General features: G+C 37.7%; 5 pseudogenes; all 5 read right to left on the bottom strand.

Moving 5' to 3' along the window:
* Positions 1-4441: 4441 nt before the first annotated feature.
* Positions 4442-6497, bottom strand: LOC143633595 (uncharacterized; annotated as a pseudogene).
* A 2-nt stretch (positions 6498-6499) lies between these two features.
* LOC143633596 (uncharacterized) lies at positions 6500-7513 on the bottom strand (annotated as a pseudogene).
* A 1012-nt stretch (positions 7514-8525) lies between these two features.
* LOC143633597 (uncharacterized) lies at positions 8526-9493 on the bottom strand (annotated as a pseudogene).
* An 8970-nt stretch (positions 9494-18463) lies between these two features.
* On the bottom strand, positions 18464-19768 carry LOC143633598 (uncharacterized; annotated as a pseudogene).
* A 736-nt stretch (positions 19769-20504) lies between these two features.
* Positions 20505-21815, bottom strand: LOC143633599 (uncharacterized; annotated as a pseudogene).
* Between the last annotated feature and the right edge of the window lie 5491 nt (positions 21816-27306).

Below are 27306 nucleotides of genomic sequence, written 5' to 3' on the forward strand. Positions count from 1 at the left end.
AACGGACCCTAATAATATTCGCGAACGTAGGGAACGGACCCTAACAATATCCGCGAATGCAGGGAACAGACCCTAATAATATATGTGAATGTTTTAGGACGAGGTATATCTAAATGTGTACGTATAAAAGGAAAGAAGGAAGGTATGATAGTATGAACGTACGAAGGAAGGTAAAGAACTATGTGTGTATATGTACATTCGGGTGCGTATATATGAATGTGTATGGATGTATTGTATGATACCTGATTAACTAGAACTCACTCAGCGTAGCTGACTTTTAGTATGCACACAGGTGAGTAGAATGAGGCAGCTCGCTTGATGAGGACACATGGCATGGAATTGAAGATACTGGCATCTCAAGGAAATGTTATGATGTTTTAAAGACTATGTTTTGATATTAAATAACTATGGATGTTTGTTAAGACAAGATTTGAAAGTTATGTAATTTGTTATGGTTGAAGTTTTATATTCCGCGCAAAGTTTTAATCAACTCTGATATTTAGAACTGTGTTTATGAGTAAATCCAACACCAAATGTAGGGCACCGGTAACGGGGCCTTACACTTGCGTTTGTTATTGGTGTTGTTATGGGGTTGAGTATGTGTAAATGAATAAAAACTACCAACAATTAGTTTAATGAACAAGATTTAGTTGATTTTATTTATGTTTTGGAAATTGAGTTTATATTTTAGAGATCGCAAGAGCTATCTCCTTGACTAAACATGTGGCTATGAAGCGGTTATAGAGAATAAACGATTGATGTTGTTTAATGTTTAGATAACATTCTATGATTAGTAAAGATGTGATTTAACAAGAAAATTTTATAGTTGTGTAGATTTTATATAAGTTATTGTGTAAAACGAAACTTAAATATGTGATGCTGATGTTTATTTATAACTTAAGGATAAGTTAGAATCTAAATCGATAATCGATGAGTTGATTTGATGAGAAAAAGTTTTATCAAAGGTTAATATGTATTTAACAAATTAGAATTTGAGGTTGAATGCTTGAAATATGTTTAATGGTTTATGTATGATATCATGAGTATTAAATTGTGCTATATTATTTAAATCCCTTGAGGTATTGATATTATAAGAACGTGATAAGATGAATAGGTCAAGACCAATTTAAATAATAGAGTGTAAATTGTTTTGGTTGGCTCATGATAACCAAGTCTTGATAAATGAATGATTTGTATCTGATCAAGAGAGTAAAATGTTTTGATTGTATAAATGGATCGAATCAATAGATCTTGATTCAAAAAAAAATTAGTAAGTAAGTAATAGAATAATTTAATAATAGAACAATAGAATAATTAATTCAAATTATAAATCATTTCGTATAAAATCAAATAAACAAATAACGAATATTCTTCGATGTGTTGGGTTTCCCATGAGCTTTCCATGACTTTTTTTGCCCAACTTATTAGCATACCAAAACCAAAACAAATGTGTTAGTCGGCCTCCCATGAGCATTACATGGAAATTTAAATGGCCCAACTTAATTAACGAATTAACGAATCAATTGAGTTTGTCGGCCAATGAGCGTTACATGGCGACTTGACCGACCAAACTAAATAACGAAAAAACGAACTCAAACATAAAAAGTTGAAACATCTCGTGTATCACCACGGATGATAATGTTCCAACATAATATCGCAAATTTAACAAATTGTGAAAATGTACAGTTAGCGTGTCCATGGCGTCCCATGGGTTTTACACCCAACTAGACATTTTAAAAACAACAAAACACAATAAAGGGTGTAACCGTTTGGCCGATTACGTTAAATGCTTAATGTGTCAGTCGCATGACAATTTCCACTAAGGCGGGGAATCTTGTCACACTCTTTAGTTTTAAGTGAAAACGAGCAAAACAAAGCTAGGAAATTCGCAAGGAAATTTTCGACAATAAAAGGCAATCTAATAAAATTAAATAGAAATATTTTAAGATTGAGGCGTAGCCTCAGAGTTATAAAAATATTTTGAGAATGAGACATAGTCTCGGAGTAATAAAATATTTTGAAAAAGAAGCATAGCTTCGGAGTTGTGTGTGCATGACAATAAAATAAAATAATTAACTAAGCAGTTAAATAAGTATCTAATCTAGCAAGTAATTGCGTAAGCTGTAAACAATCAAATAGAACACATTAGGTAAACAAATAAGCACGTATGAGGCTCCTAAGCATGTTACTAAGGCACCACTAACGGCTTATCTTAAACCATCGGCTCTGATACCAATCTGTCACACCCCAACCTACGGCGAATATGTCGGGGCGTGAACTGATTACCACAGCTCTCAAGGTACTATCATAAAATTGTAAAGCGAGAATATCTAATTAATTTATTTATTATCAAACAAAGTTAAATACAACAAAAATAAAGAAAAAATACAAATACAAAACCAACTATTCTTGTGTATGTTTATTATCCTAAAGTCACCTCTACGTGAGCTTCAGTTCGATAAGCAATCCAATCTATAACCTGCAAATGCGTTCAAAATATATATTTTTCAACAAAACATGTTGAGTGAGTAGATCACCAGTTTTGACACAAACAAAAATGGTAATATAATTTTATAATTTAATGAATAAAAATAGGCAAAACTGTTATCTGTAAGTATAAACAATGAAATCGTTAAGCAAGTAATGATTGTCGGTGAAACCATTGCCAATGCGATCGGGCTCCGGCCACTACGACGATCGTATGATCATGCTATAATGCGACTATCTTGGACCTCTTCGAATGCGATTCAAGTAAGAAAGTAAGCAAATATCAAGTAACAGGCAGTCATTCAATTGTTACACAACATAAAGATCACAGTTTATGTTTGAGAAATAATAGGGTAAATAGCTTGAAAAATGGTACGCAAGTGTCCCCAAAGCATTTGAAAACAAGTAAAATAAGGGAGTGATTACTCACCTGATTAGCAGAACAAAACACAAGTGCGGATGTAAGAATAATGAACCATTCGGGATTTTCCGTCTAGGATTCCTAATTAAATATAATAATAGTATGAGTCCAATTATAAATGATATAACATGTATAATGAATTTAGGATTTCGATAAGATTTGAGTTATGATTGAGATTAGAATATTATAGATTGATCGATTGGATTTCTATTAATAATAATATTGCGATAACAATTTTATCATTTAATTATAATAGTCATTACTTTTATATTTTATAAGTCACCTTTATACTACCTATCAATAACATCTAATCCAATTTTATATATAATTAGTTTAAATATATATAAATATGAGTTGAGCTATACTATATCAATAAAAATCGTTTAAATATATATAAAAATATTTTTTGGAATCTTTAACAAATGTCTAATGATTTAAATATAGCTAATACGTTTAAAATTACAATTGTTACAACTTTTAAAGAATGATACATATATATAATATATATTTTGATGTATAAAATTAATATAAGCAAATTTACAAAAACATCCAACGACGAGAAACACGGATTAAAGTGTTGGGTTTTAATAAAAAAAATGTTTATTTGATATTAATATTAATTATACTTATAAATATTTTAACACCATAAAAACAATAACAACATAAAAAAACAAAACGAAGGAGCTGGCCGGGCTCGAACCTGGGCAGACGGACGGCCCACCAGACACGCACACACACTTAGCCGTCTGTGCTAGGTGTATTAGTTGGTTAGAGATGCAAACGATGTATTAAATATTGAAACTCATATAAACCCAATTGAACATAAACCCTAGAAATCACAATTGATTAAACCGTTATGTTGTTGTTAAGTTAAGGTTAGGTTATTGTTAATGGCTTAACAACGAACATGCTACATATATGAATTACCAGAAACGATGAGGTATTGATGGTGCATGATGGACGCAACTTGACGGCCAAAGACGGGATCCGAAACACTATCAACATATTAAATTAATTCAATTGCTTCAATGGCTGAGTTCGCGAGGTTGCAGGGATGGTGCAGACGAAAGGAATTGTATTATAATGAACTGAATAGATATATACTAGTTTTAGATAGAACGGTTAGTTAATATAGTTAGTTCGTATCACAATTGATCACGTTTTCCTAATTAATCTAGTTGGTTAGGCTGTTTATGGGATAGAGGATAATATGCATAATCAAATTTTGAATTATTGACGAGGATTAAGGTGCAAGAAAGTTAATCGGGTCACGGTTTGCGAATTGGGTCGGGTTAAACAAGTTTGAATTACAAGTTCGATAAAAACCGAGTTGTTACATCATTCTTCTCGAAGACCGGGGAACTTATACATGGATCCGACTATGATTCATTCCATGTTTCTTCATTGGCGCCATCCGTAGGAATCGGCAAAGAATTACTCTTTTTTTTCATCTCGGTTCTCAGATCTGTTCATCAAATATTCTAGATCTATGATTATTTCCTTTAAAGAATATATAAATAAAAAAATCCAGATCTAACCCTCTTGTTTCCCAGTTTCACATGCTTCAATCTTCCCCTTTCTCAATCTTTTCTTCTTTCCCGCTTCAACTCCATCCCTTTTCCTATTCTTCTTTTCCGAACCATCATCATCATCAACATCCAATTCACCACTAATCTCATCAACATTTTCATATTTTCAGCATCTTCATCATCACCGTCAAGACACATTTCAATAACTCCACCGTCTTTCGACTATATTCCCTCCCCTGCTCACTCAAGTTCACGTTTTTCTTTCACACCTTCAATCTTCTAGTTAATATCCGGAAACGCCTGATAAACCGACAACGCAACCAAATCCGCAAACTTCAAATGCAGAGACCTTAAACCCTCCAACTTCTTCCCCACAAACCCAACACCCCTTTCAATCGTCGCCACAACATTCTTCACATTCTTATCCCTACTCATTGAAACCTTCACAACCTTCACCACGCTACACATCCCGGACCCTAAAAACAACAACCCGGAACCACAACCTTTCTCAATCTGCTCCTTCCAATTCTTATAACCAAAATCCATACCCAACGACAACTTCTTATAAAAAATTGCTTCCCTAACAACTTAGGCAAAAGATGAATAACCCTTTTATCCGCAAAGAACATATCGTAGGAATCACACAGATTCCGCTTTGATTCAATCGGCTTGTAATCGTGTCTGAGCTTGGAAAGCTTAATATCCTTACTCACCCCAATCCCATCTGCTTTAATCTTCTGTTTAGCGAGCTTTGAAGTGAGACTGGAAGTGGGTTTGTCGTAGATTATTAAACAGAGTTCGGAGGAGTCATGGGATATTATGGGGTGTGGAACTGGGATTTTGTTAGGTTTGTTCGTTTTTTGGGAGTTTTTTGAGGGTGAAGGTGATATGGATGAAGTCGTCTAAAGATAAGAGTTGTGGCTTGAGAGAGTCGGTTTGTTTGGTCTTCCATTTCAGTAAGACGTCGACAGCGGAACTAACAGCGACGGCGTTGGAAGGTGGTATGGCCGCCAAAGATGATGAATGAATAAGGAGAAAGAAAGTGTTTTTGCAGGGGAGATGTTTAAGGGTCTTGACCTACTTCTAATTTTATAAAGCAATGTTATGGATTTAGTCCTTCAAGTATCATATATGTAACCTCTAACTGAATGATGTTATAGATGGTGTAAACGAGTTTTCTTTCGTCAATTAAATTTCAAAACGAACCGATTAAATTATTATAACGAATGGTTTGGGGTGATATGAGGCTGATACGGAGACCGAAATTGTAAATGATGATATGCAAATAATATTAAAACATGCCCGCTGCGAAGCGCGGGTTCTCACACCAGTACTTTTATAACGATAAATTCTCAAAGTGGACCTACTTTGTAAAGAGATTCCACTTTTGTCCCCTACGTTTTAGAATTTCAAAAATGTCCCCCCAACTAACTCATCTTTGTTGATGTGTTAGAAAGTATAACACATCTTTGACGATAAACACATCGTCAAAGATGCGTTAGACTTCCTAACGCCTCTTCAAAGAAGAGTTAGATATCCAAACACATGGTCAACAACGTGTTAGTATCTTAAACACATGGTCAAATACGTGTTATCTTTTGTTCTCTTTTTAATATTATATTAATATAACTATTTTTACTTATATTTGTTTTTCTTTTAAATTTTAATGTATGAAATTTTATATCGTTTTGAATATACTGATGGGGCATGCTTATTTTTATCTACTAACCGACATAACCTTACTTAAACCCGAGCCATGTCAACTTCTTCACTAGCACTCTTTTTCGCAAGTTTCACATGTGAACCATCACTAACATCATTAACATTCTCCTTTGTTGCTCCCTTTTTCTTTCCCACTTCAACTTCATCACTAACACTTTTCTTCGCCGGTTTCACATGTAAACCATCACTAACATCATCAACCTTCTCCTTTGCTGATCGCCTTTTCTTTCCCGCTTCATCACTAACACTCTTTTTAGCCGGCTTCACATGCGAACTATCATTAACCTCATCAACTTTCCCCTTTTTTGATCGTTTCTTCTTTCTCACTTCAACTTCATCACTAATCCTCTTGTTTCCCGGTTTCACATGCGTCAATCTTCCCCTTTTTCGATCTTTTCTTCTTTCCCGCTTCAACTCCATCCCTTTTCCTATTCTTCTTATCCGAACCATCATCATCATCAACATCCAATTCACCACTAATCTCATCAAAATTTTCATATTTTCAGCATCTTCATCATCACCGTAAAGACACATTTCAACAACTCCACCGTCTTTCGACTATATTCCCTCCCCTGCTCACTCAAGTTCACGTTTTTCTTTCACACTCTCAATCTTCTAGTTAATATCCGGCAACGCCTGATAAACCGACAACGCAACCGAATCTGCAAACTTCAAATGCAGAGACCTCAAACCCTCTAACTTATTCCCCACAAACCCAACACCCCTTTCAATCGTCGCCACATTATTCTCCACATTCTAATCCCTACTCATTGAAACCTTTGCAACCTTCACCACGCTACACGTCCCGGAACCTAAAAACAACAACCCGGAACCACAACCTCTCTCAATCTGCTCCTTCCAATTCTTATAACCAAAATCCACACCCAACGGCAACTTCTTCTTCCTAAAAAACTGCTTCCCTAACAACTTAGGCAAAAGATGAATAACCCTTTTATCCATAAAGAACATATCGTATGAATCACAAAGCTTCCGCTTTGATTCATACGGCTTGTAATCGCGTCTGAGCTTGGAAAGCTTAATATCCTTACTCACCCCAATCCCATCTGCTTTAATCTTCTGTTTAGCGAGCTTTGAAGTGAGACTGGAAGTGGGTCTGTCGTAGATTATTAACAGAGTTCGGAGGAGTCATGGGATATTATGGGGCGTGGGACTGAGATTTTGTTAGGTTTGTTCGTTTTTTTGGGAGTTTTTTGAGGGTGAAGTTGACATAGATTAAGTCGTCTAAAGATATGATTTGTGGGTTGTTAGAGTAGGTTTGTTTGGTCTTCCTGTTCAGTAAGACGTCTACGGCGGAACTAACGGCGATGGTGTTAGAAGGTGGTATGGCCGCCATAGATGATGAATGAATAAGAGAAAGAAAGTGTTTTTGCAGGGGGAGATGTTTAAGGGTCTTGACCTACTTCTAATTTTATAAAGCAATGTTATTGATTTAGTCCTTCAAGTATCATATGTGTAACCTTTAATTAAATGTTGTTATAGATGGTGTAAACGAGTTTTCTTTCGTCCATTAAATTTCAAAACGAACCGATAATATTATTATAACGGATGGGTTAGGGGTGAAATGAGGCTGATAAGGTGACCAAAATTGTAAATGATGGTATGCAAATTATGTTAAAACATGCCTGCTACGAAGCGCGGGTTCTCACACCAATACTTTTATAAGGAAAAATTCTCAAACTGGACCTTCTTTGTAAAGAGATTCCACCTTTTTCCCCTATGTTTTACAATTTCAAAAATGTACCCCAACTAACTCATCTTTGCTGATGTGTTAGGAAGTATAACGCATCTTTGACGATAAACACATCGTCAAAGATGCGTTAGACTTCCTAACACATCGTCAAAGTTGAGTTGGTATCCAAACACATGGTCAACAACGTGTTAGTATCTTAAACACATGGTCAAAGACGTGTTATCTTTTGTTCTCTTTTTATTATTATATTAATATAACTAATTTTACTTATATTTTTTTTTCTTTTAACTATTAATATATAAAAATTTATATTGTTTTGAATATACTGATGGGACATTTTTTGAATCTACGAACCGACATAAACTTACTTAAACCCGAGTCGTGTTAACTTCTTCACTAACACTCTTTTTTGCCGGTTTCACATGTGAACCATCACTAACATAATCAACCTTCTCCTTTGTGGCTCGTTTTTCTTTCCACTTCAACTTCATCACTAACACTCTTTTTCGCCGGTTTCACATGTGAACCATCACTAACATCATCAACCTTCTCCTTTGCTAATCACTTTTTTCTTTCCCGCTTCGTCACTAACACTCTTTTTAGCTCGCTTCACATGCGAACTATCATTAACCTCATCAACTGTCCCCTTTGTTGATCATTTCTTCTTTCCCACTTCAGCTTCATCACTAACTCTCTTTTTCCCCGGTTTAATATCCGTCAATCTTCCCCTTTTCGATCTTTTCTTCTTTCTCGCTTCAACTCCATCCCTTTTCCTATTCTTTTTATCCGAACCATCTTCATCATAACATCCAATTCACCACTAATATCATCAACATTTTCATATTTTCAGCATCTTCATCATCACCGTCAAGACACATTTCAATAACTACACCGTCATTCGACTATATTTCCTTCCCCGCTCACTCAAGTTCAAGTTTTTCTTTCACACCCTCAATCTTCTAGATAATATCCGGCAACACCTGATAAACCGACAACGCAACCGAATCCGCAAGCTTCAAATGCAGAGACCTCAAACCCTCTAACTTCTTCCCCACAAATCCAACACCCCTTTCAATCGTCGCCACAACATTCTCCACAATCTCATCCCTACTCATTGAAACCTTCGCAACCTTCACCACGCTACACGTCTCAGACCCTAAAAACAACAACCCGGAACGACAACCTTTCTCAATCAGCTCCTTCCTATTCTTATAACCCAAATCCACACCCAACGGCAATTTCTTCTTCCGAAAAAATTGTTTCCCTAACAACTTAGGCAAAAGATGAATAACCCTTTTATCCGTAAAGAACATATCGTACGAATCACACAGCTTCCGCTTCGATTCAAACGGCTTGTAATCTGTTCTGAGTTTGGAAAGCTTAATATCCTTACTAACCCCAATCCCGTATGCTTTAATCTTCTATTTAACGAGCTTGGAAGTAGGATTTTGTTAGGTTCCTATGTTTATATGGGAGTTTTTCGAGGGTGAAGTTGGGGTAGATGAAGTCGTCTGACGGTAAGAGTTTTGGGTTGTGAGAGTCGGTTTGTTTGGTCTTCCATTTCAATAAGACGTCTACGGCGGAGCTGACGGCGACGGCGCTGGAAGGTAGTATGGTCGCCATTGATAATGAATAAAGAAGAGAAAGATGCTTAAGGTTCTTGACCTAGTTTTAATTTTATAAAGCAATGTTATGCATTTAGTCCTTCAAGTATCATATTTGTAACCTTTACTCGAATGATGTTATAGATGCTGTAAACGAGTTTTCTTTCATCCATTAAAGTTGAAAACGAATCAATTATATTACTATAACGGATGGTTTGGGAGTGAGATGAGGTTGATACGGAGACGAAATTGTAAATGATGGTATGCGAATTATAATAAAACATACCCGCTGCGAAGCGCGGGTTCTCACACCAGTATTTTTATAAGGGAAAAATTCTCAAAATGGACCTACTGTGTAAAGAGATTACACTTTTATCCCCTATATTTTAGAAGTTAAAAAATGCCCCCCCCCCCCACTAACTCATCTTTTATCGTCAAAAATGCCTTAGACTTCCTAACACATCGTCAAATATGAGTTAGGTATCTAAAGACAGGGTCAACAACGTGTTAGTATGTAAGGCCCCGTTACCAGTGCCCTACATTTGACGTTGGATTTACTCATTAACACAGTTTTAAATATCAAAGCTAATCAAAACATTCGTGGAATATTAAAAACTTTCATAAGCATTACAATCAAATCCATAACTTTGTCTTAAGCGAACGTATTGTCTTTCAAATCAAAAACATTAAATAAATACATCTTAGGTCTTCAGATTCCAGACTCTTATTCTTCTGCCATGTGCCCCCGCTCAAGCCAGCTGTCTCATTTTACTCTCCTGCGTGCATACTAAAAGTCAGCTGCACTGAGTGAGTTCTAGTTAATCATACCACATACAACACATTCATAACTACATTCTTTCGTACATACTTCATACTTGCATAATCATACCTTACGTTTTAAAGAGCATTACGCCTTATAACATTCGCATATATTATTAGGGTATGCAACCCTTTAACCTTCGCACTATTAGGGTATGCACCATTTATCCTTCGCGTATATTATTAGGGTGTGCAACCCTTTAACCTTCTCATATATTATTAGGGTATGCAACCTTTTAACCTTCGCATATAATATTAGTGTATGCAACCCTTTAACCTTACCTTACCTTTCATTATCATCTCCATTATCACATCCATACATTTAATATCATACATATCATAGTCATACATACTTTCTTATTCATATAAACATATCCTACATACTACACTATACTTGCCTTAACATTACATGCAATACCCGAAGGTCGTTCACGTACTGTCAAGCATACATTCATAACTATCACATTCGTCATCAAGACATACACTTACCATTTAAGGTAAGTGTATTAACATTCACATCGAGTATGCACATAGCTCCGAAAACATAACCAGGAAATGGGGCAAAAACTCACCTGAACTCGGTTACGTTCATCGTTAATTGTTATTCCTTTCTTGAGCTGTGCACGGTAACTGTATAATAATTACATGTATCAATTAACTATCACTAATCATATCGTACTTCTAGTTTTGTTATAACCCTCAACGAACGGGGGTCCGGGGCAGCGCCCCTGGCAGCGGGGTTCTAGGTGCGGTAGCCCCTAGCAGGGTCCAAGGGGCAGGGCCCCTGGCTGGGGTCGAGCTGGTTCGTCATTCTAGTTCATTATCCTAATTCGTCATCTTGCCATCATCTGGTTCGTCATTCCGATTCGTTATCAGATCCTGACTTGATTCGTTATCTAAACATAACAAATTGGGTGAGTTACTTTCTTATCTTGACAAATTGAACAGGTGAACTGATTCGTTATCTGGACATAATGAATGGGCGAACTAATTTGTTATCTGGACATAACGAGTCGCACCAATCTTATCCAGACTTAGACTCAGGGTCTAAGTCAAAATCGTCAAGAACACGAAATAGTCAACATTCACCAGATCTGCAATTAAACCTACAATTCTTAACGAAACAACACGATTTAGGAATCCTTGGATTCAGAATTACAGCGCCTACAAACCCTAACCGTTTAATCATCAAAATGTTTGTGTTTATAGGGTGAGATTTATACATTTTTAAACCCAGTTCATAAATCAAACGATTAACCCATCAATTGTTAAGGAATTTCACTGAGGTTTGTTGCTTTGGATTCGTTTTTACCATATACACATAGATTTATGATTTCTAGACGAAATCCGAACCTAAACGAACAAATTCAAGTCATAAACATACCTTAAACGAGTCGAACTACGAACACGGTCAAGTTTTGATGTTGGTTTGGCTTGTCACGACGTTCCAGCATCAACAAGCTCGGGTTTTCGCCTTCGGATCTTGGCTCGGGTTATATAATGGTGTTAGTATGTGTTTTTGATGGTGTAAGATATGGTGTAGAGATGGATAAAAATGGAAAGGATTAGGGTTGAAGGGGTATTTATACTCCCTTAAGCCCATGGACCTAAGGCCCATTCCATTTCTTATTTCATCTTTTAAAGTCCAAGCCCATCATTTTATAGTTTATTTATCTAAACCGACACACGACACTTTATTGAATAAACGAAATTTCATTTATTTATTATAATCAAAAGTGGGATGTTACAAGTCTTCCCTCCTTAAAGAGGTTTCGTTCCCGAAACCTAACTATTACATAAACAAATTTGGGTAATTGCGCATCTCATCCTCAGATTCCCAAGTATCATCTGAACCCTTGCGATGCTTCCATATCACCTTCACTAAAGGTATAACCTTGTGACAAAGTTGCTTCTCCTTGCGGTCAACTATCTCGATTGGTTGCTCGGTGTAATTCAACTGTTCATCAACCTCAATGTCCATTAGTGGCACATGAGACGTGCAATCCGCCACACATTTCCTCAGATGAGAAACATGGAAGGTTGAATGAATTCCTTCTAACTCTTCTGGTAAATCCAACTTATAGGAAACTTCACCTACACATTCCATAATCTTAAACGGCCCAATGTACCTCTGACTCAACTTCCCTCTCTTTATAAAACGGATAATCCCTTTCCAAGGCGAGACCTTGAGTATCACATGGTCCCCAACGTTAAACTCAATCGGTCGTCGCCGCTTATCAGCATACGACTTCTATCTGTCTTGAGCGGCTTTCATTCTTGTTTTGATCTGACCAAACTTTGAAGATGTTTCTTGCACGACTTCCAAACTTCCCATCTCTTTCTGACCAATCCCCCCCCCCAACATACCGGGGTTCTACATCGTCTGCCGTAAAGCATTTCTCAAACGGTGGCATACCAATACTTGAATGGTATCTGTTGTTATAGGAGAACTCTGCCAGATGCAGATGATCATCCCAACTCCCTCCAAAGTCTAAAACACAAGCACGTAGCATATCCTCAAGGATTTGGATCGTCCTTTCAGACTGTCCATCTGTTTGAGGATGATATGCCGTACTGATGTTCAATCTCGTTCCCATAGCTTCATGGAACTTCTTCCAAAACCGTGAAATAAACCGAGTATCTCTATCGGACACGATCGATAACGGTACTCCATGCTTAGATACGACCTCTTTGATGAACAAACTTGCTAACGTTTCTGACAAGATGGCCTCTCGTATAGGCATAAAGTGAGCACTGTTGGTCAAACAGTCCACTATCACCCAAATGGTATCGTGATGCTTAGCTATACGAGGTAGCTTAGTTATGAAATCCATGGTGATGTGTTCCCATTTCCATTCAGGTATCTCTAGCGGTTGCATTTTCCCATAAAGCTTCTGATGTTCGGCCTTGACTTGTAAACAAGTTAAGCACTTACTGACTCGTATAGTCAGAAAGTGAGCACTCTTGGTCGAACGGTCCACAATCACCCAAATGGTATCATGATGCTTAGCTGTACGAGGTAGCTTAGTTATGATATCCATGGTGATATGTTCCCATTTCCAATCAGGTATCTCTAGCGGTTGCATCTTCTCATAAGGCTTCTGATGTTTGGCCTTGACTTGTAAACAAGTTAAGCACTTACTGACATAATCTACTACATCATTCATCATTCCTGGCCACCAGTAGTCTCTTTTCAAATCTCGGTACATCTTTGTAGTTCCTGGATGAATCGAATATCTTGACGTATGGGCTTCGTCTAAGATTCGACCTCTAAGATCTCCATGGCGTGGAATCCACATACGGTCAAACCTAGTCTTAACACCATGAGTGTTATCCATCAACTCGTCTTGCTGACCGAAAATCCTTTCTTTCTTCACTAGCCCTTCGTTTACCAGCACTTTCGACTGCACCTTGATGATTTCTACAAATAGACTTGAGTTCATAATCAACTGATACGAGTTCATTGTTGCAATGACTTCCTCATTCTTACGACTTAGCGCGTTGACGACCACATTAGCTTTACCAGGATAGTACTTAATGTCGCAGTCGTAATCCTTTTATCAATTCTAACCATCTTCTATGTCTCATGTTCCATTCTTTCTGCTCGACTAAGTACTTTAAAATCTTATGATCTGTGTAAATAGTACACTTAGTACCGTACAGATAATGCCTCCATATATTGAGAGCATGCACTACCGCCGCTAGCTCCAAATAATGTGTCGGATAAGTACTCTCATGGACTTTCAACTGTCTAGATGCTTAAGCTAACACCTTTCCTCGTTGCATCAACACGCAACCTAACCCACGATGCGAAGCATCAGTACAAACAACCAAATCCTCATCACCATCGGGTAAAGCAAGGGTTGGAGCTTGCGTGAGTCTTTTCTTTAATTCCTCAAAATCTTCTTCTTGAAACTTACCCCAACTGAATACTACCAACTTTCGGGTCATACCAGTCAACGGTACGGCTATCTTAGAGAACCCTTTGATGAATCTCCTATAGTAGCCTGCTAACCCTAAGAAGCTTCGTATATCAGTCGGATTTTGTGGAGTCTTCCAATTCGTTATCGCTTCAATCTCAGATGGGTCCACGGTAATCCCTTCAGGATTTATCACGTGACCTAGAAATTGCACTTCTCGTAACTAGAATGCGCTCTTTGAAAACTTAGCGTATAACTTTTCTTTCTTCAGAAATTCCAACACTTCCCACAGATGCTCAACATGATCAGACTCGCTCTTTGAATAAATCAAAATATCTTCGATGAAAACAATAACTGACTTATCCAACATCGGCCGACACACCCTATTCATCATGTCCATAAATGCTGCAGGAGCATTTGGTAGACCGAATGACATCACGAGGAATCGTAGTGTCCATACCGTGTCCGAAATGCTGTCTTAGGGATGTCTGCCTCTTTCACTTTCAGCTGATGATAGCATGAACTGAGATCTATCCGTGAGAACCAACTTGAGCATTGCAGTTGGTCAAACAGATCAATAATCCTTGGCAAAGGATATCTATTCTTTACCGTAAGCTTATTCAACTAGCGATAGTCTATGCACATCCTCATACTTTCATCCTTCTTCTTCACGAATAACACGGTGCGCCCCACGGGGAGATACTTGATCTTATGAAACCTTTGTTGAGGAGTTTTTACAGTTGGGACATCAGTTCTTTCATCTTGGACGGCGCTAGACGGTAAGGCGCTTTCGCGACGGGCTGGGCTCCTGGTATTAAATCTATCTGGAATTCTATCTCTCGCTCCGGTGGCAACCCCGGAAGATCCTCAAGGAATACTTCTGGGTAGTCGCGCACAATATGAACATCATTCATTTCTTTCATCTCGGTCGTAGCGTTAACAACATACGCCAGGTGGGCACCGCACCCTCGCCTTAACAAACCCTCGGCTTTTACCATCGAAATGACATTAAGCCTAGAACTTTCCTTATCACCATAAACCGTCACCGCGCTACCATCCAAGGCTTAAACCTTATTATCCTACTCTTAGACACTATCTAAGCCTCATACTCAGACAACCAATCTATCCCCAAAACCACATCGAACCCTCCTTAGGTCATAACATACAAAGTAACAGGGAACTCATGTCCCTCTAACTCTATCTTACAGTCCTTAACCATTCTCATTATTTTAACCGAGGTGCCACTAGTGGTTTTTCAGACACTCAACAACATTTCATTTTAGAAAAGTAGGGTCAAAGGCTTGCTATAAGTGTGGGAAGGTGGGGCACTATGCTCATGAGTGCAGTGAGAAACCGGCATGTTTCCGGTGTGGTAAGACGGGCCACATGGCCAGAGAGTGTACCGAAGCTGGAGGAAACGGAAAGAAAGATGTTGAACCGTCAATGCTAAAGACCAGAGCCTACATGCTGACCCAAGAGCAAGCCAAACAGATCCCAGATGTCGTGACAGGTACGTTTCTAGTAAATGGTATATCCGCTTTAGTATTATTCGATTCAGGTGCGAACAAAAGTTTCGTAGCCACCCCATTTAGTAAATTAGCTAAAATGAAATGTTGTCGAGTGTCTGAAACTTTTATAGTGGAAACCGCTAGTGACACCTCGGTTAAAATAATGAGAATGGTTAAGGACTGTAAGATAGAGTTAGAGGAACATGAGTTCCCTGTTACTTTGTATGTTATGACCTAAGGAGGGTTCGATGTGGTTTTGGGGGTGGATTGGTTGTCTGAGTATGAGGCTCAGATAGTGTGTAAGAGTAGGATAATAAGGCTAAATTCCATGGATGGTAGTGCGGTGACGTTTTATGGTGATAAGGAAAGTTATGGGCTTAATGTCATTTCGATGATAAAAGCCGAGGGTTTGTTAAGGCGAGGGTGCGGTGCCTACCAGGCGTATGTTGTTAACGATACGGCCGAGACGAAAGAAATGAAAGATGTTCCTATTGTGCGCAACTACCCAGAAGTATTCCCTGAGGATCTTCTGGGGTTGCCACCGAAGCGAGAGATAGAATTCCATATAGATTTAATATCAGGAGCCCAGCCCATCGCGAAAGCACCTTATCGTCTAGCGCCATCCGATATGAAAGAACTGATGTCCCAACTGCAAGAACTCTTAGACAAAGGTTTCATAAGACCAAGTGTTTCCCCGTGGGGCGCACCAGTGTTATTCGTGAAGAAGAAGGATGGAAGTATGAGAATGTGCATAGACTATCGCAAGTTGAATAAGCTTACGGTAAAGAATAGATATCCTTTGCCAGATTGATTATCTGTTTGACCAACTGCTAGGTTCAAGTTGGTTCTCACGGATAGATCTCATATCTGGCTATCATCAGCTGAAAGTGAAAGAGGCAGACATCCCTAAGACAGCATTTCGGACACGGTATGGACACTACGATTCCTCGTGATGTCATTCGGTCTACCAAATGCTCCTGCAGCATTTATGGACATGATGAATAGGGTGTGTCGGCCGATGTTGGATAAGTCAGTTATTGTTTTCATCGAAGATATTTTGATTTATTCAAAGAGCGAGTCTGATCATGTTGAGCATCTGTGGGAAGTGTTGGAATTTCTGAAGAAAGAAAAGTTATACGCTAAGTTTTCGAAGAGCGCATTCTAGTTACGAGAAGTGCAATTTCTAGGTCACGTGATAAATCCTGAAGGGATTACCGTGGACCCATCTGAGATTGAAGCGATAACTAATTGGAAGACTCCTCAGAATCCGACTGATATACGAAGATTATTAGGCTTAGCAGGATACTATAGGAGATTCATCAAAGGATTCTCCAACTTAGCCGCACCGTTGACCGGTATGACCCGAAAGTCGGTAGTATTCAGTTGGGGTAAGTTTCAAGAAGAAGCTTTTGAGGAATTATAGAAAAGACTCACGCAAGCTCCAATCCTTGCTCTACCCGATGGTGACGAGGATTTGGTTGTTTGTACTGATGCTTCGCATCGTGGGTTAGGTTGCGTGTTGATGCAGTGAGGAAAGGTGATAGCTTACGCATCTAGACAGTTGAAAGTCCATGAGAGTACTTATCCGACGCATGATTTGGAGCTAGAGGCGGTAGTGCACGCTCTCAAGATATGGAGGCATTATCTGTATTGTACTAAGTGTACTATTTACACAGATCATAAGAGTTTGAAGTACTTCTCGAGCAGAAAGAATTCAACATGAGACAGAGAAGATGGTTAGAATTGAAAAAAGGATTACGACTGCGACATTAAGTACTATCCTGGTAAAGCTAATGTGGTCGCCGACCCGCTAAGTCGTAAGAATGAGGAAGTCATTGCAACAGTTAGCTTCTAAATCGTCAAAATCGTCAAGAACACAAAATAGTCAACATTCACCAGATCTGCAATTAAACCTTCAATTCTTAACGAAACGACATGATTTATGTATGTATCATTGGATTCGGAATTACAGCGCCTAGAAACCCTAACCATTCAATCATCCAAATGTTCGTGTTTATAGGGTGTGATTTATACATTTGTAAACCCGGTTCATAAATCAAACGATTAACCCATCAATTGTTAACGAATTTCAGTGAGGTTTGTTGCTTTGGATTCGTTTTTGGCATATACACATAGATCTATGATTTCTAGACGAAATCCGAACCTAAACAAACAAGTTCAAGTCATAAACGTACCTTAAATGAGTCAAACTACGAACACGGTCAAGTCTTGATGTTGGTTTGGCTTGTCACGACGTTCCAGCACCAACAAGCTCTTGTTTTCGCCTTCGGATCTTGGCTCGGGTTATATGATGGTGTTTGTGTGTGTTTTTGATGGTGTAGGCTATGGTGTAGAGATGGATAAAAATGGAAAGGATTAGGGTTTAAGGGGTATTTATACTCCCTTAAGCCCATGGACCTAAGGCCCATTCCATTTCTTATTTCATCTTTTAAAGTCCAAGAGTATCATTTTATAGTTTATTTATCTAAACCGACACACGACACTTTATTGAATAAACGAAATTTCATTTATTTATTATAATCAAAAGTGGGATGTTACAAAGTATCTAAAACACATAGTGAAAGACGTGTTATCTTTTGTTTTCTTTTTAATATTATATTAACATAACTAATTTTACTTATATTTGTTTTTCTTTCAACTTTTAATATATAAAGCTTTATATCGTTTTGAATATATTGATGGGACATGCTTATTTTTATCTACGAACCGATATAAACTTACTCAAACCCGAGCCATGTCAACTTCTTCACTATCACACTTTTTCGCCGGTTTCACATGTAAACCATCACTAGCATAATGAACATTCTCCTTTGTTGCTCCCTTTTTCTTTCCCACTTCAACTTCATCACTAACACTCTTTTTCACCGGTTTCACATTTGAACCATCACTAACATTATCAACTTTCTCCTTTGTTGGTCGCTTTTTCTTTCCCACTTCATCAGTAACCCTCTTTTTAGTCGGCTTCACATGCGAACTATCATTAACCTCGTCAACTTTCCCCTTTGTTGATCGTTTCTCCGTTCCCACTTCAACTTCATCACTAACACTCATTTTCCCCGGTTTCACATGCGTGAATCTTCCCCTTTTTCGATCTTTTCTTCTTTCCCGATTTAACTCCATCTCTTTTACCCTTCTTCTTATCCGAACCATCATCATCATCAACATCCAATTCAACACTAATCTCATCATCATTTTCATATTTTCAACATCTTCATCATCACCGTCAAGACACATTTCAATAACTCCGCCGTCTTTCGACTCTATTCCCTCCACTACTCACTCTAGTTCACATTTTTCTTTCACACCCTCAATCTTCTAGTTAATATCCGGCAACGCCTGATAAATTGACAACGCAACCGAATCCGCAAACTTCAAATGCAAAGACCTCATACCCCCAAACTTCTTCCCCACAAACCCAACACCCCCTTCAATCGTCGCCACCACATTCTACACAATCTCATCCCTACTCATTGAAACCATCGCAAACTTCACCACGCTACACGTCCCGGAACCACAACCTCTCTTAATCTGCTCCTTCCAATTAACCCAAATCCACACCCAACGGCAACTTCTTCTTGGAAAAAACTGATTCCCTAACAACTTAGTCAAAAGATGAATAACCTTTTATCCTCAAAGAACGTATCGTACGAATCACATAGCTTCCGCTTCGATTCAAACGGCTTGTAATCGGTTCTGAGCTTAGAAAGCTTAATATCCTTACTAACCCTAATCCCATCTGCTTTAATCTTTTGTTTGGTGAGCTTTGAAGTGAGATTGGAATTGGGTCTGTCGTCGATTATTAAACAGAGTTCAGAGGAGTCATGGGATATTATGGGGTGTGGGAGTGGGATTTGTTAGGTTTGTTCATTTTTGTGGGAGTTTTTCGAGGGTGAAGTCGAGGTTAGTGAAGTCGTCTTAAGATAAGAATTGTGGATTGTGAGAGTTGGTTTGTTTGGTCTTCCATTTTAGTAAGAAGTCTACGGCAGAACTGACGGCGACGGCATTGGAAGGTGGTATGGCGGCCATTGATGATGAATGAAGAAGAGAAAGAAAGGGTTTTTGCAGGGGAAATGTTTAGTGGTCTTGACCTAATTTGAATTTTATAAAGAAATGTTATGGATTTAGTCCTTCAAGTATCATATGTGTAACCTTTACTCGAATGATGTTATAGATGGTGTAAACGAGTTTTCTTCCGTCCATTAAAGTTGAAAACGAATCAATTATATTACTATAAATGATGGTTTGGGAGTGAGATGAGGTTGATACGGAGACCGAAATTGTAAATGATGGTATGCAAATTATAATAAAACATACCCGTTGCAAAGCATGGGTTCTTACACCTGTATTTTTATAAGGAAAAATTCTCAAAATGGACCCACTTTGTAAAGAGATTACACTTTTGTCCCCTATATTTTAGAATTTCAAAAATGCCCCCCCCCCCTTCCCACTAACTCATCTTTGCTGATATGTTAGGAAGTATAACGCATCTTTGACAATAAACACATCGTCAAAGATGCATTAGACTTCCTAACACATCGTCAAACATGAGTTAGGTATCCAAACACATGTTCAACAACGTGTTAGTATCTAAAACACATAGTCAAAGACGTGTTATCTTTTTTTTCTTTTTAATATTATATTAATATAACAAATTTTACTTATATTTGTTATTCTTTTAACTTTTAATATATAAAGTTTTATATCTTTTTGAATATACTGATGGAAAATGCTTATTTTTATCTGCGAACCGAAATAAACTTACTTAAACCCGAGCCGTGTCAATCTCTTCACTAACACTCTTTTTCGCCGATTTCACATGTGAATCATCACTAACATTATGAACATTCTCCTTTGTTGCTCCCTTTTTCTGTCCCACGTCAACTTCATCACTAACACTCTTTTTCGCCAGTTTCACATGTGAACCATCACTAACATCATCAACCTTCTCCTTTGCTGATTGCTTTTTCTTTCCTTCTTCATCACTAACCCTCTTTTTAGCCGGCTTCACATGCAAACTATCATTAACCTCATCAACTTTCCCCTTTGTTGATCGTTTCACCTTTCCCACTTCAACTTCATCACTAACACTCTTTTTCCCCGGTTTCACATGCGTCAATCTTCCCATTTTTCGATCTTTTCTTCTTTCCCGCTTCAACTCCATCCCTTTTACTCTTCTTCTTGTCCGAACCATCTTCATCATCAACATCCAATTCACCACTAATCTCATCAACATTTTCATATTTTCAACATCTTCATCATCACCGTCAAGACACATTTCAATAACTCCACCGTCTTTCGACTGTATTCCCTCCGCTCCTCACTTTAGTTCACATTTTTCTTTCACACCCTCAATATTCTAGTTAATATCCGGCAATGCCTGATAAACCGACAACGCAACAGAATGCTCAAACTTCAAATGAAAAGACCTCAAACCCCTTAACTTCTCCTCACAAAACTAACACCCCCTTCAATCGTCGCCACCACATTCTCCACAATCTCATCCCTACTCATTGAAACCTTCGCAACCTTCACCACGCTACACGTCCCGGACGCACAGCCTCTCTCAATCTGCTTCTTCCAATTCTTATAACCCAAATCCACACCCAACGGCAACTTCTTCTTCTTAAAAACTGTTTCCCTATCAACTTAGGCAAAAGATGAATAACCCTTTTATCCACAAAGAACATATCGTACGAATCACACCGCTTCCGCTTCGATTCAAACAGCTTGTAATCGGTTCTGAGCTTGGAAAGCTTAATATCCTTACTAACCCCAATCCCATCTTCTTTAATCTTTTGTTTAGCGAGCTTTGAAGTGAGATTGGAAGTGGGTCTATCGTCGATTATTAAGCAGAGTTCGGAGGAGTCATGGGATATTATGGGGTGTGGGAGTGGGATTTTGTTAGGTTTGTTCATTTTTGTGGGAGTTTTTTTAGGGTGAAGTTGAGGTAGATAAAGTCGTCTGAAGGTAAGAGTTGTGGGTTGTGAGAGTCGGTTTGTTTGGTCTTCCGTTTCAGTAAGACGTCTACGACGGAACTGACGGCGACGTCATTGGAAGGTGGTATGGCCGCCATTGATCATGAATGAAAAAGATAAAGAAAGGGTTTTTGCAGGGGAGTTGTTTAAGGGTCTTGACCTAGTTCTAATTTTATAATGCAATGTTATGGATTTAGTCCTTCAAGTGTCATATGTGTTACCTTTACTCGAATGATGTTATAGATGGTGTAAACGAGTTTTCTTTTGTCCATTAAAGTTGAAAACGAATCAATTATATTATTATAACGAATGGTTTGGGAGAGAGATGAGGTTGATACGGATACCGAAATTGTAAATGAAGGTATGCAACTTATATTAAAACATACCCGCCGTGAAGCGCGGGTTCTCACACCAATAGATTTATAAGAAAAATACTCAAAATGGACCTACTTTGTTAAGAGATTCCACTTTTGTCCCCTATATTTTAGAATTTCAAAAATGCCCAACAACTAACTCATCTTAGCTGATTTGTTAGGAAGTATAACGCATCTTTGTCAATAAACATATCGTACGAATCACACCGCTTCCGCTTCGATTCAAACGGCTTGTAATCGGTTCTGAGCTTGGAAAGCTTAATATCCTTACTAACCCCAGTCCCATCTGCTTTAATCTTCTGTTTGGCGAGCTTTGAAATGAGATTGGAAGTGCGTATGTCGTCGATTATTAAACAGAGTTCAGAGGAGTCATGTGATATTTTGGGGTGTGGGAGTGGGATTTTGTTAGGTTTGTTCATTTTTGTGGGAATTTTTTTAGTGTGAAGTTGAGGTAGATGAAGTCGTCTAAATGTAAGAGTTGTGGATTGTGAGAGTTGGTTTGTTTGGTCTTCCATTTCAGTAAGACGTCTACGGCGGAACTGACGGCGACGGCGTTGGAAGGTGGTATGTCCGCCATTGATGATGAATGAAGAAGAGAAAGAAAGGGTTTTTTGCAGGGGGGAGATGTTTAAGGGTCTTGACCTAGTTCTAATTTTATAAAGCAATGTTATGGATTTAGTCCTTCAAGTATCATATGTGTAACCTTTACTCGAATGATGTTATGGATGATGTAAACGAGTTTTCTTTCGTCCATTAAAGTTATGGAGGGTTAAAGGATTCCGTTGAAATCCAAAATATGTTTGGTTGGTACATTTATAATGGAATTGGAATGTGAAAAATAAATGAAAAGACAAAATTACCCCTTAAAGCTAAAAAAATGAACGATTGCCTGGTTGGTTCTCACAAATGTTGATTATGAGGTTGATACGCATAATATAATGAAATACAGAAATGCAAAGGTTGATACACGCAATAATTGACACACACAGAGGTTGATACACACTACAAAATAAACACAACTAAAATCACGCGATGGCAGTGGCGATGGCAGGTGGGGGTGGGCGAAGATCGTTGACGGAGATGTCTACAACGAATGTGTGAGCAAAATCAATGTCGACGATGTCGCTAGGTGACAAGAGGCGAATAGTTGCAGCAACAGCGGGTGGCGGGGCAACCGCATCAGTTGATAGCGGTTGATGGCGGTAGTTGTCACACCCTCAATTTTCGACTAACGGGGTTTTACCTTGAGGCGCGTGACATACCAGGATCTAGCCATGTGTCATAACTAACAACCAATTTATCATGGAAACTATTTAAATATTATTGCTCATCATAAATGAGGTAAGTAAATTTACAATAAAGTTTTTACATTTGCGGAAGCGTATAATTTATGAAAATGTGTGTCAAGACGCCTAGACATAACATTTCATTGAAGACTCCTAGCATGATTCGATGCTTAGTGGGACCCATGCATCCTAGACTCATTTCAACTTCGCACGTGCACCTTAAACATCTGAGAAAGACATGCTAAAACGGGTCAACACAACGGTTGGTGAGTTCACAGGTTTGAGTTTAAAAACTAGTTTGTTAAACAAACAATTTAGTAAGTAAACGTTGTAAGCAATAAAGCATGGATAATGTATGCATTAGTAATACCGCTAGTTAATTACGCTAGCAATCATGTTACATTAGTGTGAGTTCCATTGTGACCAAGGCTGACTTGTTAGTTTGTTTGCCACCCACGGAATCTAATATAAGACTAGTGCATATTGCGTTCCTAGTAAATGAAACGCTCGGCGACTCCCTCAACCGAGAGCCCCGAGGGGGTTCGTCAAACCCAATAGTACTACCTTTCATTACCGAGTCAATGTACAATTGTTAACGTCCAATGTGCATGGGGGACTTCAGTTTAAGTGCACTATGTACCCATGAGGTATTAAAAAGTCTACAATTATCCAAAAAGTTTGTATGTTACATGCTTTCCCCCCAAAAGGAGTAAGTAAAAAGTGGGGTAGTGAAACTCACCTCGAATGCGGTTCAAATTGAAAGTCAACTGCTTAAGTCAAAGTTGTTCTAGTTCCTAAATCATACAAGCACTATAAGTATCTGCTAAGCAATTCCTATAACCCTTGGTATCCAAACAATTCCATTGTTTATTTGAAGTTTGACCAAAGTTTGACTTTTTGTTATCTTTGACCAAAGTTTGACTTTTCGTTGACTTTGACCAAAGTTTAACTTATCGTTGACTTTTGACCAAAAGGTCCAAGTTGTTGACTGTTGACTAAAAAGTCCATGTGACGATGACCGAAGACTAAAAATTGAGTTGTATTGACCGTTGACCAAAATGTTGACCATTGACCAAAATGTTGACATTTGACCAAAATGTTGACCGACGGCCCGTTGATGACTTTTGACCAATATTCTAGACTTTGAATGATTACATGATGTTCCTAGTCACAATTTAACAATAATCAAGTAATGTTCACTTAGCCACTTTTCATACAATCTTATGACTAAGTCTAACTTCTACCACATTCAACACTTCACAAGTAAAACTAACCACTTAGTCAAATAGTTCTAAGTTGACCCATAAAGTCAAAATCCAATTTACCACAATCATTCTATTAAAAACTACAATTATTTTTACTAACCAATATGCTAATCATCCTTAACAAGTTTTCAATCATCAAAACTGATTTTTCCAACCAACCAACACTTGTGATTAAATTACCAAATAATTCACACGTATTCTTTCAAATATTAGGTATAACATATATTTTTCTTATAATTATAAAATGAACAAAAACATACAGAATATTCACATTCTACAACAACCTAATTTCAGTCACTATTTTAACACAGCAGTACACAAATATTTGCCAAAAATTCTATATTTGTCAAATTGATGCAAGACAAACTGGGTTAGATTCCTACTTCAATTTATAACATTCCAGAATTGGAATCACACCCATATCGATTTTTAATATCAAGTTATTCAATTTATAACACAGCTCACAAAATTTATCTTTCAATCAGGATTGCAACCCGATTTTGTAAATTAATAAAAAGCAGTCAAAAGAAGTCCAAAAATTACGATTCTTGACTTTTTGAAAACTAGATTCAATTTACTTAATCATAGAATCAAAAATCAATCAGAAACACCAACATATCATCAAGTTATTCAATCTAATATCTAAAACACAGAATCTGTCAACAAGCAGATTCAAACCAAAGATCACAAAAATCATGATTCTTATATCCTTATGATCTTTAATCATCAAGGAACATTTTATACAATCAAATCTCATGTTTTTCATTATTTTACTGATTTATAAAATAATATTTAGTTACAGAAAGGTTTCCATCCTTTCTTTTATAATAAGACACAAAATTTCTTTTAACAATCATCCTTGATTCATTTTTTCACAAATCCGATTATTTGGATACTAGGTTTCATGAATCAAAAATCAAAATATACACAAGAATGTATACTAAAATATACTTACCTATTGCTTGATTCAAAAATCACATATAATACATGCAACATATCATATGTGACAAATTTATTATAACATATAGCATGTGTGACAAGTTTATTATTCTAGTTATCAATAACTAGTCACCCTCACTTAGGTCACCAACGTCACGACCAACTCAATGTATGCATACATGACACTACAGGTATAAGAGTTCCTTAACTTAGTTAACAGAACTAAGGGAGTTTACTGACACAGTCAGCAGGATTTAACTGGGTTTAGTTAACGGAGTTAACCTAAAAATTCCGGGTGTCACATCATCCCCTTGTTGAAAGAATTTTCATCTCGAAAATTGATATGCTACTAAGTACACCAGTTAACTTTCCTCTATGTGTTTGGTCTTAGTTATTAAGTAGACTTCTTGTCTATATTTTTGTTCACTCTACATTCAATACGTCAGTAGACTTTCAGTCTATATGTTTGTTCACTGTACATTCAGTACGTCAGTAGACTTTTAGTCTATATGTTTGTGCCACTAATATTTGGGCAGTGTTACTCATATTTAAGCAAAATTTTCCATTTATCACATCATCCCCTTGTTGAAAGAAATTTCGTACTCGAAATTTTGATTATGGTATACGGAAACTATAACCATAGTTTCTTGATAGTGAAAGCGCCTGAACGCATGACAGTATAAACAAATAGGAAGTGCCGAGGCTAACGATTTTAATGTTGTTGGGAACCAAATGAGATTCAAGTATTCACTTGATTAGAGATATTAAGATAAAATAAACCGAGAGGTTTTTAAACGAATATCCGATCAATGTTTGTAAAAGTTAATGCATTCAACTACGACTTTTTAAGAGTTTAGGGAACACATTATAATATAAGCATCCATTGATGTAAAGAAATGGCAAAATGTCACACCCTCAAATCCACTAACGGAGTTTTACCGTCAGAGGGTGTGAACTAACAGGATCGGAATCATTAGTTATAATCAAACCATAAATAAAGTTTTCAATCCACGAAAACATTTGAGAGTAAATAAATGCGGAAGCGTAAAACCTTTAACCAAAAGTTGTGTCACGCAGGACGACTTAAAAACCCAAATAATAATAGTTTAAAACAAGTTGCATAAACAATAGCGTTCAAAGTAATGCATGATCCTATACCGCGCGCCCGCCTCGGCTACCTGAGAATGACATACTAAAAGTGTCAACACGGGGTTGGTGAGTTCACAAGTTTATATAAAATAAAGCGTTTGCGTTTTGCGTTTTGCGTTTAGCGTTTGCGTTACCAGATAGTGTTAAATCAATTATATATCTATAGGTAGCTAGCCTATAAAGCAAGTATTACTAAGTGTTCGACACCGAAGCTGACTGTTTATCATGTGTCTTGCCACCAGGTCTATCCCGACCATGGTAATGTGTTAGCCAAAATTACACCCACTCGACCTCCAGTCGAGCTTAGCGTTGGGTGGGGTTTGTCAAACCCAGTAGTACTACTCAACAGTGACTCGCTATTATCCAATACTAAACGGTTCGATGTGAAGGACTTCAGTCGTTTCGTTTGTCACTTAGCCTTTACAAGTGATATATAATCTAATAACAAAATCTAAAAGCGTTTCGGAGTATGTATTCTCCCCCAAGTGAAAAGCGTTTAAAAGAGTTAAAAGGGGAACGTGAAACTCACTGTTTGCTAAGAATTCCAAAAACAAGTCACCCAAGTGATGCGCGTCA

This window comes from Bidens hawaiensis, unplaced genomic scaffold (genome assembly GCF_021521415.1).
Source record: "Bidens hawaiensis isolate Kalapana, Puna unplaced genomic scaffold, B.hawaiensis_p1.1 tig00006805_1, whole genome shotgun sequence".
NCBI classification, from domain to species: Eukaryota; Viridiplantae; Streptophyta; class Magnoliopsida; order Asterales; family Asteraceae; genus Bidens; species Bidens hawaiensis.